A 10,549-nucleotide genomic window follows, 5' to 3' on the forward strand; every position below is an offset into this window, starting at 1 on the left:
CTTTTCCTTTTCGATCACACCTAAAAGGCATCTGTATACAATCCATATAGTCACCAAAAATACCAAAAGCATTAGTACATACTGTATAACGGAAGTAATCCAGCCAGACAGGTGAAGCCCCAACGAATCAAATACTGCTCCTATCCAATTATGCTGTGCTTCCCTTTCAATTTCCTTGGTTTTTGTTTCTACTTCTGCCAATTGGGAAATATCTTTCTCCACTTCAAGTGTAACATTTGGAATGTGTACACAGCAATGATCTATTCTCCTACTCAGGTAACCACAAACTCCATGTTCTTTTAACAGTAGCAAATCCAATGCCATTCTGTTTTGTAAGGTCATTCTTGATGTAGCTTGCAATTGCAAATTTAGGTCTTTAAATCCCTTCTTAGTAGCTGCTGCCAATCTTTCTGTCTGTCCTAACAAGTTGTTGAGCATTTCCCTATTTTGATATGTTGCTATCGGAGGGAATAATGACTCTAATATCCACCCAAATTGTACTCCTGTGCCAGGTTCATGCCACTGCTCCTCTAGGGATTCTTCCCTCTTTTTAAGTCCTTTCCTTTGAATCAATCTATTCTGCTTCCAGTATGGACACAACGTGGGAACCCCTAGGGTAATTTGTGTTACTGATCCATCTAAAGATAAATGTGTGGTCCACTGTCCGTGTCCCAACACCCAGACTAGATTTCCAGGACTGTGCACTGTAGTATAGCTGCAATCTATAGGTCCATCCATGGAGTCTCTGCTAACCGTGTGATTATACCCCCTACACTCACATCCCCATTTTAATGCCATTTTCACCGGTACCAATCCAATTCGGTCTTCCGGTGTATCACATGTAAAAACCTCAGTACAATTCCAATCCTCTTTCTGCGGTCTGAACTCTCGGGAAGATGTAGACGTGATGATGGCCCTATAATGTGACTGATTCTTTACCCCTGACCATTGGATGCACCATTGTACTTCCCCAAGGTAACTATAGTGTTCCAAAACACTGGGTCCCCACAATGTCTTCCAACTTTTCCAGGTATCAAAATTCTGTGTGATATTCTGACAACTCATCTCATTTCGTTGGGATTTTGTTCTTATTCGTACTGTATTGCATGGCTCATCTACTGGGGTTGCAATCAAACACCTCCTGGTATTTTGAATCCAACCAAAATGATTTGGTTTCATTTCACATTCCTCTTTAGTCATAGCCCGAGTGGTCATGCACAAATCCCTCCATACCTCTACTTGTTTAGGAACTGACTGGCAGGACCATGAAACATTCTTGAATGATTCAGGCATTTTGGTTACCGGTATTATTCCCCAGGGAATTGGTTCACCTGCAGCCTGTGGTAATGGCAGACAAGCTGTTATTTTAGTCACCTTCTGCATGATCCCAAAATCTCTAATTAATCCTACCACTAGGTTTTCCTGCTCAGCATTTCGTTCTATTGTATCATTAGCCTCCCGTCTTCTCCTTCCACCGTGTCCCTGTGAGGATGACATCATTCTGTCATGCCTCCACCATGCATTCCCTATTCTAGGATTAGTGACATTCAACCACCCACAACCTTTGCCTCCCTTCTCCCACCAGCTCGTCCCGTCCTCTACTCTGTCCCAGGTCAGTTCCCTATTTTGCTTCCTCCCAGCACGATCCCTTGTCCATGGCAAAACACTCATACTCACTCTTTTGTAATCAAAACTATCCAGTATTTTGACCAAGCATGTATATTCTCCCGTATCGTTTGTGGTTACCTTAGTAAGATTCAGTACCGTGTTTCCTTGTTGTTTATCCTGATCCCAACCGACTTCTGTCTTGCCTCGGCTTCTTTCAGCCCCCCGTTGCCATATTGCAATAACTTCACTGGCCTCAACTTTCTGGCTGTGAAACATAACACAGGTTAATTGAACATCCATCCCTTCCATGGCTGTAACCTTTGTTTCTTTAGCCTGTACTAAAATAGACCCTTGAACAGGTACCAGTCTCATGATTACTAGCAGCAATATAATTAAGAAGGCGGCTTTGCGCGGAAGATCATCCGGGTTGGAGACACTATCTGGGTTTCCCATTGGAACGGTGCCTTCTTTACCCTGGTGTAATGGATCCAAGCGTCCATCCCCTGGACCTTCACCGCCGTGTAGGTCGTCATCATCACCTGGTGGGGTCCGCTCCATGATTCCCGTAGCGGATCCGTAATCCACTTCTTGATGTACACTTGGTCCCCAGGCTGGATGTCGTGGACAGAGTTCTCCAGCGTGAGCGGTTTATTCCACTGTAACGTATTTCTTAAAGAATTTGAAATCTTATTAAGTGACATAACATATTCTGCAATTGCCTGATCCCCACTCACATGTACCTCCCCTTTTAATACAGTTGCATGATATGGTTTGCCATATAGTATCTCATATGGACTTACGCCTACCTTTTCCCTCGGTTTAATTCGAATCCTGAGTAGGGCCAAAGGCAAAGCCTGAGGCCAGTGCAGTTTAGCTTCCTGGCAAATCTTTTTGATTTGTCCTTTCAGAGTTTGATTCATTCTTTCCACCTGCCCACTAGACTGAGGTCTCCAGGGAGTATGCAAATTCCAGGTTATGTCTAACATCCGTGCTAATTCCTGCACTACCCCGGCTATAAAATGTGGACCCCTATCTGACGACAATCCTAAGGGTACTCCAAATCTTGGTATTATTTCTTTTAACAAGGTTTTTACCACCTCCTTAGCCTGATTAGTTCTACACGGAAAAGCTTCTGGCCACCCTGAAAACGTACATACGTACACTAACAAGTATCTGTATCCCTGTGCCCTAGGCAATTCAGGAAAATCAACTTGCCAATAATCTCCTGGCTGTGGCCCAATTTGCAACTTTCCCATTTGTATTTGTCTCCTAACTACTGGATTATTTTTCAAACATACCGGGCACATTGCATTAACTCTTTTTGCCATTGTTAACATCTGATTAGAGATTATCTCATTCTTTAAAAATTTTACCAATGCTTCTGCCCCCCAATGGCATTTATTATGTTCTGATTCCAAAATAAATTTCATTATGCGAGTCGGTACCACTATTTGTCCCATCGGCGTAACATACCACCCGAGCTGATTCCTCTGTGCCCCTAGCAAGTTTATTAGTTTTCCATCTTCTATTGAATATTTGGGCTCCTGATTCAGGTATGGGGTAGCCGGATTTGTTCTTACCGGTACCAATGCCATTTGAGTCCATACTTCCCGTGCCACTTGCCGTGCTGTAACATCAGCAAATCGATTTCCTCTGTAAACTTCTCCTTCTGCATTCTGATGTCCTCTAACATGCATTACTGCAACTGCTTTGGGACTATGTACCGCATCCAGTAGCTGTAGCACTTCCTCCCGGTGCTTGATATTGGTTCCCTGTGAATTCAAAAGCCCCCTTTCTTTCCATAACGCCCCATGCACATGAACCACACCAAAGGCATATTTAGAATCTGTCCAAATATTAACCCTTTTGTCCTTGCTCAAGTACAGAGCTCTGGTGAGTCCAATCACCTCTGCCTTCTGGGCTGAAGTTCCAGGTAACAAAGCCTTTGCTTCTATTACCTGATCCGATGTTACCACTGCATACCCAGCATAGCGAGTCCCATTCTCAACAAAACTGGATCCATCAGTGTATAGTTCCCATTCAGGGTCTTCCAATGGTTCATCCTTTAGGTCAGGTCTGCTGGCATACACTTGTTCAATTACCTCCACGCAATCGTGCACCAGTCCCCCAGCCTCCTGGTCACTGCGTAAAAACTCTGCTGGATTAACATGGTTAGTAGTCTTTATTTCAATATCATCCTGTTCTCTCAGGATAGCCTGGTATTGCAACATTCGACTTGATGATAGCCAGTGACCCCCCCTTTTGCTCCAAAACAGCCATGACCATATGGGGAACAAACACTTTCATTTTTGCCCCCAAAGTCAATTTCCGGGCCTCCTGAATAAGGATTATTGTTGCTGCCACGGCTCGTAAACACGAGGGCCACCCGGAACTTACCGAATCCAGTTGTTTAGAGAAGTATCCTACTGGCCTCTTCCATGATCCCACCTTCTGGGTGAGGACCCTCAATGCCAGTTTTTTTTGCCTCTCATTTACATATAACTGGAATTCCTTGGTCAGGTCAGGGAGTCCTAGGGCTGGGGCCTCCTTTAGTGCTTGCTTCAATTCCTGGAAGGCCTTCTTTTGTTGTGTCGTCCATTCTAACCGATGCTGCTTCAAGGCTTCATACAGTGGCTTGGCTAGGAGACCAAAGTTCATGATCCACAGTTGACACCATCCCACCATTCCTAGAAAAGATCTCAATTCCTGATGGTTACGAGGCAAAGGAATAGCACATATTGCCTCTATTCGGTTAACTCCCAAACGTCTCTGCCCTTGTGTGATCTCACAACCGAGATAAATAACACTATTTTTGATCAATTGAGCTTTTTCCTTAGAGACCTTATACCCTGCTTGGCCAAGCATATTAAGTAATTTAATTGTTAATTCTACACACATGTCCCTTTCCTTAGTGGCCAGAAAAATGTCGTCCACGTACTGCAGGACTACATACAAGGATGGAGATATTGTTACCTGGGTTATCTTCCATTCCTCCAGCTCCTTGGCCAGTTGATTTCCAAAAATAGTGGGGCTGAGCTTAAACCCTTGTGGCAGTCTGGTCCACGTAAGCTGCCTCTTTCTCCCAGAATCAGGACTCTCCCACTCGAAGGCAAAATATTTCCTACTCTCTACTGCCAGTGGGATGCAGAAGAAAGCATCTTTAAGATCAATCACAGAGAACCATTTAAACTCCTCCGATACAGATGTTAACAATGTATAAGGATTAGCAACAACTGGATGTATGTCCTTTACTATTTCATTAATCGCTCTCAAGTCCTGTACCAAACGATATTTACCATTAGGCTTTTTCACTGGAAAAATTGGAGTATTATACTCCGATTCACATTCCTGTAATATTCCTTGAACCAAAAATTGTTTAATTAACGGGGCTACTCCCCTCCTTGCCTCAAGCTTCAAGGGGTATTGCTTTACCCTCACTGGTCGGGCCCCTTCCTTAAGTTCCACTTTCACTGGCTGGGCAGCTTTAGATTTCCCGGGGACCCCCGACTCCCACACCCAGGGTACTACAGCCTGCTCAATTCTTCTGGAACAGGAGAGGCATCTACTTCCTTAATCACGAAAATGCCTGCTATTTGTTCCTCAGGTATCTCCAATTTCACCCTTCCCCCTTCAAATATTATTTTCACATTAAGTTGGGACAATAGGTCTCTGCCAAGAAGGGATGTGGGGCAATTTGGCATATACAAAAATTGATGATCCAATTCCTTCCCCCCAAACCTAAGATTTAAAGGTTGTAAAAATGGTTGTTCCTCTAGCTTCCCTGTTGCCCCCACCACCTGTACAGTTGTGTCACTCAAAGGTCCTAATAATCTATTAAGTACAGAATATGTAGCTCCAGTGTCTACCATAAATTCCTGACCCTTCCCATCTATCTCTAAAACTACCCTTAAACCTTGGTCTAGTCAGCTTTGATTCTGATAATTTCCCAAAACTAGTGCTTGAGCTGCCTCTGTTGGTCCTCCCGTAAATCCTCCCACATGAGTATTCCCAACTAACCCCATATTCCTCCCTCTAACCGGGCATTCATTTTTCCAGTGCCCCAATTGTCGGCAAAATGCACACTGGTTTGGATCCAACCTCCTCGTGTTAGGTGCAAACCCAAATCCTCCCCGACCTCTCATCATCCCCCTCTGTCCGCGATTAGCTCCTCCCCGACCTCGTCCCCTAATGAATTTTCCTCCTGCCCCTGTCTGTTGCATTACAGCCAAAATACTAGCTTGTTGTCTTTTTGCAGTTTCTTTTTCCCTGTTGTTGTATACCTTCCATGCTACCTCCAACATTTTATCCAAATTCCGAGTATCCTCCCCTTCCAGCTTTTGTAACTTTTTCCTAATATCCTCTTGTGATTGCCCTAAAAACAATAATGCCAATTGAAGTTTCCCTGATTGATCTTCTACATCTAAATTAGTAAACTTCCGAGCCGTGTCTTTTAACCGTTCCAAAAAGGCAGACGGAGACTCATTCTTGTCCTGCTTGACCGAATACAGCTTAGACCAATTCATAGTCTTAGGTATTCCTGTTCTAATTCCTTCCACCAACAATTCCTGATATCGTTTTACAGCCCTTATTCCTCCCGTAGAGTTTGGATCCCACCTGGGTTCCTCACTTGGCACCAATTCATCAACTGTTTCATTTAGTTGTCGCAACCTAATCTCCTCACGAGCCTTTTCTCTCATAGCTTTAATAACCATCTCCTTTTCTGTAGAATCCATTATAGTATCCAATAATACCTGTAAATCATTCCAGTCCGGATTCTGAGTTTTTATCACCATTTTAACCACCCTTGCTACCCTTTCGGGATCCTCCCGGTAACTTCCAGCCGATTGTTTCCATATTACCAAGTCCCCTGGAGAGAAAGGCACCTTTATGAGTATCCTTTCTCCCTGTGGTCCCACAGCTTCCCTTAACGGCGCAATTAACTGTGGCCCCTTCTGCCCCTTCCTTCCTTGGCGAGTCCGCTCTGCTAACGGAGTCCTTTTAATACTTTCACTCTTTTCAGTATCACTGTCACTCTCACTAGATGCCCTTTTTATAGTTATGTCAGCAGGAGGAGCAAAAGGTACATTAGGAACAACCGGACCCCTTGGAGGTGCTACACAATAGGACAAATCTTCTTCAATCGGGGGATACAAATCACGCTCCTTTCTTTCTCTACATCCAACACACCCGCTCTCATCATTCATCTGTAAAACCAAAATACCACACTCCTTTTGCCATTCTTCTTTCCGATATAAAACGAAAAACAAATCTAAATATGCTATTTCATCCCATTTCTCATTCCTCCTTAAAAAGTGCATCAAAGATTCCATTATCCCCAATTCCAGTGTACCATTCACTGGCCATCCCACTTCCCCAATCTCATATTCAGGCCACCAACGGTTACAATAATCTATCATTTTGCTCTTATCTAACTCTTGAGAAAAGCCTTCACCTTTCCACCTTTTCAATATACAACCTAATGGCGTATTTCCAGGTATTTTTCCATTGGCCTGCACCAAAGTTTTAAAAGTTTTAAAAGACATCATATTACAGCTTTTTTTTTTTTTTTTTTTTTTTTTTTTTTTCTATTCCACCTTTAATCCCAATAAACCAATATACCTTTTCGCCGTCCTTCCCCAAGAAAAAAACAATAGGAGGCGAATTCCGGACCTGCGTACCCTAGACGTCTTATGGCCGGAGCCTAGGCTTTTTCCATTAACCACCAAACCAAATCCAATTATCACCTTTTTCCAATATAAAGCGCCTTCGGGCTTACCTTCTGCAGTCGTCCGACAGGCGCGGGGGGTCGGGCACGACCCGATGACTCCTCCGAGAAGTGCTCGGCGCCGGCTTGGAGTGGATCGAGACGCGAACCGCCCCAGCGACCCTCGGAGTCCTGCCGCGGTCGCCAGAAAACTGTTGCCCGAATGATAAAGGACACAAAACTCGGATAAGTTTTGTGCGGCGCTTTATTGAAGGGTCCGGGGGCCTGCGGACTAGCGTCCCCAAAAACAGAACCCCGAAATTCACACATGGGTGTTTTCCTTTTATATACATGAAATTCATAACAAAGTCTCCAAGAAACAATGGCCCTTCGCCAAGTCTCCAAGAAACAGTGGACCTTCGCCAAACTACGGACCCTTGTAATACATTCCCTAGTTCACGAACAAAATCATAAATCTTCTACCTGTCCTATTGTATGCTATCCCCAAACCGGTTAGTCTTCTTACTCTCCTACCCTGGCTTAATGTTTATTAGGTTTCTAAAGCTACTTGCCAGGGTTACACAAAACTCAATCACATAATATCAACGGCTACAAAATTATTTTTACAAACCAATTCACACAAAACTCACAACTAAACTATAATAAAACATTTTGCCAAATTTCATTTCTTTTCCAACACAATGAAGGTTTTGGGTTTCATACTGACACCTGGTGTGGCCAGTGGGGTTTGGACACACCTCCGAGAATACACAGGGGTTAAAAGCAAGGCACTGCCCTGGCACTTCCTCTTTTGGACATCGTCGGGCGAAGAGGTCAGATCTCTTCCCCCGCCCGGCCCGCTGCTGCTGGGCGGGGGAGGGACCGCCATGCGGTAGGCCTGGGGCCTGGATAGAGGTGGGGGTTGAGGGGGCTTTCAAGGATGGAAGGGTGGCGGAGCCCCAAGAGACATCGAGACATCGGGCAGCCAGCCCCCCGCCCCCCCCCCCCGGAGAGAGAGAGCCGGCGGCACCGAATGTGATGGCAGCCAGCCAGGAGGAGAAGGGGGGAGGGAGAGCGGCCGGCCGCAGCAGCAGCACGTGTGGGAGTATCATCTCGTCCCAGGACAGACAGAGACTGAAAACTTTTAACCCTTTCTTGCATGATTGGGGCCTTGCAAAAAATGCTAATCCTCCTCGAAGCTGAATAAGAAGGGAGATGAGAGATGAGATGAGATAAGGACTTTGGCCCGGAGATTGTGGAGATGATTGGATGGGGAGAGATGATTTGGAGTGGCCTTTTGGCTGGACTTTTTCTTGTAGCCATGGACTCAGTTGTTCCTGTGACACAGACTGCATTTAGGGGGAGGCAGTGCCTCAAAACCAGGAGGGTTCATTCGTGAGGACCCCCCGGCCCCAGGGGGTTGGAAAAATATGGGGGGGACAGTTGTCCCAAAAGCAGAGACTGTGCCTTTTTGGAGTGAGACAAGGCATCCTTGAAAGACCACCCTAAAAGCAGCTCTGGCCATGTCTCGGTGGTGAGAGCACTGGGCATGGAAGGAACATGTCACAAGCGGCAAAAGGACTTTTTTTTTCCCCCGGGCGGTGCCGAAGTGACAAGGAAGCATCCGAGGTTTCAGTGTGTTTCCAGAAGCCTATGGAACAAGAAGGACTCCTTTCCTCTTCATGAACTGCAGTTTGAGTATACTAAAGTGTCGTGCCGGGCTGGGCAGTTGGTGTTTTTGAGAGAATGTATTGGATTGGGAAAGTCAGGGAGTGGGGAGGAGGAAAAGTGGTTTTTGTAAGGTTTTCAATTTTTTTCCTTTTCCTTATAGTCTTTCCCTATTTTTCCTGTAGTTTTAGGTAATAAAGTGTTCTTTATGTTTAAGTTGGAGCCTGTTTTGCTTATTCCTGGTCACATCTCACAGCAGACACCAGGGTGAGGCATTTTCATGGGGGCACTGGCTCTGTGCCAGGCTCAAACCATGACAAATGTAAATAACTGAGTTCTCTTTTGAAAAAGATCATTTACCTCTTAATGCAAAGAATGTAAATTTGCCTTTATGTTTTGTTTTTTTCATTAACTGTATGTTATGTTTTTTCTCTAACACTTGGATTTTACTCCTATCTTTTACAATTTACCTATTTTTCCCTTTTTCCTTTTTTTTCCTTTCAATAGAAAACATGTCCTATCAAAGGAATGTCCTTTCCTCCTGGCTCCCGTGTGGAGCAGCTCCCTTCCTGCTGGCTGAGCTGCTCAGGCAGAGCCCGGCAGCTCCTGGCCCTGCAGGGCTGAGGCTTTTCCCCGTTGCTGGCCACAGACTGATGGAGCAGCACTGCTGAACATGGGCACACAGAGGGACCAGCAGCAGCTGCCTTTGGCCACCTGAGGCTCCAAGGCCCAAACTCTGAGCAGCCAGGGCTGGAAGAGACTGGCAGGATCTGATCCCTGACTCTGGGGCAGGGCTGCACAAATGACCCCACAGCAGCAGCAGCAGATGGAGCTGACTTTGAGCACAGCCCCTGCCCCTCTTCCCTCCCGTGGGCAGCGGTGTCACAGCAGCCTGAGGCACCTGGGAGCCCCCAGTGCCAGCAGGGACTGGAGATGGCAGCCCTGGGCTCCTGGAGGCTGTGCAAGGAACGGAGCTGGGCACTCCCTGTCCATGGGGAGGTTCCAGATGGAAAAGGCTGCTGTGCCCAGGGAGCTCCAAGGGCATAGAAAGGAGGCTCTGGAGCACTGGATCTGTGCCAGTGCCACAGTCCTGGGCAGCAGCCAGCGAGCCCTGGGGGAGCAGAGGGCACAGCAAGAGGGACAGAACCAGGCAAGGGCAGAGACTGGAGAGAGCCAGGCCTGGGAGCAGGAACAGCTGCTCCATTGCACTCTTGGAGAAAGCTCTTCGCTGGTTCAAAGCGCTGAAAGGTGTGAAGGGCAGAGAGGAGGCCACAGCAAACAATGCTCCTGCTTACACAGCCTCCCCTCTCCGTGTCCCAGAAGGAATTGCATGGACTGTGCTCTTCTCTCTGAGTCGTCTCGTTCAGCATGAGCAGCTCAGCACCAGGAACTGAAGGAGCTGAAGCCTCAGGCCACAGGAGCTGAGCAAGAGGGAACTTCTGGAGCAAAGGAATGCTGCTAAAATAGCCCCAGCTGAATGCAGTGGATAGAATCATGGAATCACAGAATCCTTTCTCTTGGAAAAGCCCTCTGAGCTCACCCAGTGCAGCCGCTCACCCAGCAGTGCCA

At 46.2% G+C, this 10,549-nt stretch overlaps 1 long non-coding RNA gene across 1 annotated transcript; it reads right to left on the reverse strand.

Moving 5' to 3' along the window:
* Nucleotides 1–737: 737 nt before the first annotated feature.
* Nucleotides 738–7,490, reverse strand: LOC135441503 (uncharacterized). The gene is made up of 4 exons (XR_010438497.1): nucleotides 7,385–7,490; nucleotides 2,082–2,277; nucleotides 1,747–1,873; nucleotides 738–1,338 (listed from the first exon to the last, which is right to left on the reverse strand). It is a non-coding gene; the product is annotated as an uncharacterized LOC135441503 (long non-coding RNA).
* Nucleotides 7,491–10,549: the final 3,059 nt, after the last annotated feature.

The sequence above is a fragment of the Zonotrichia leucophrys genome, unplaced genomic scaffold (genome assembly GCF_028769735.1).
Source record: "Zonotrichia leucophrys gambelii isolate GWCS_2022_RI unplaced genomic scaffold, RI_Zleu_2.0 Scaffold_315_60951, whole genome shotgun sequence".
In the NCBI taxonomy this organism is placed as follows: Eukaryota; Metazoa; Chordata; class Aves; order Passeriformes; family Passerellidae; genus Zonotrichia; species Zonotrichia leucophrys.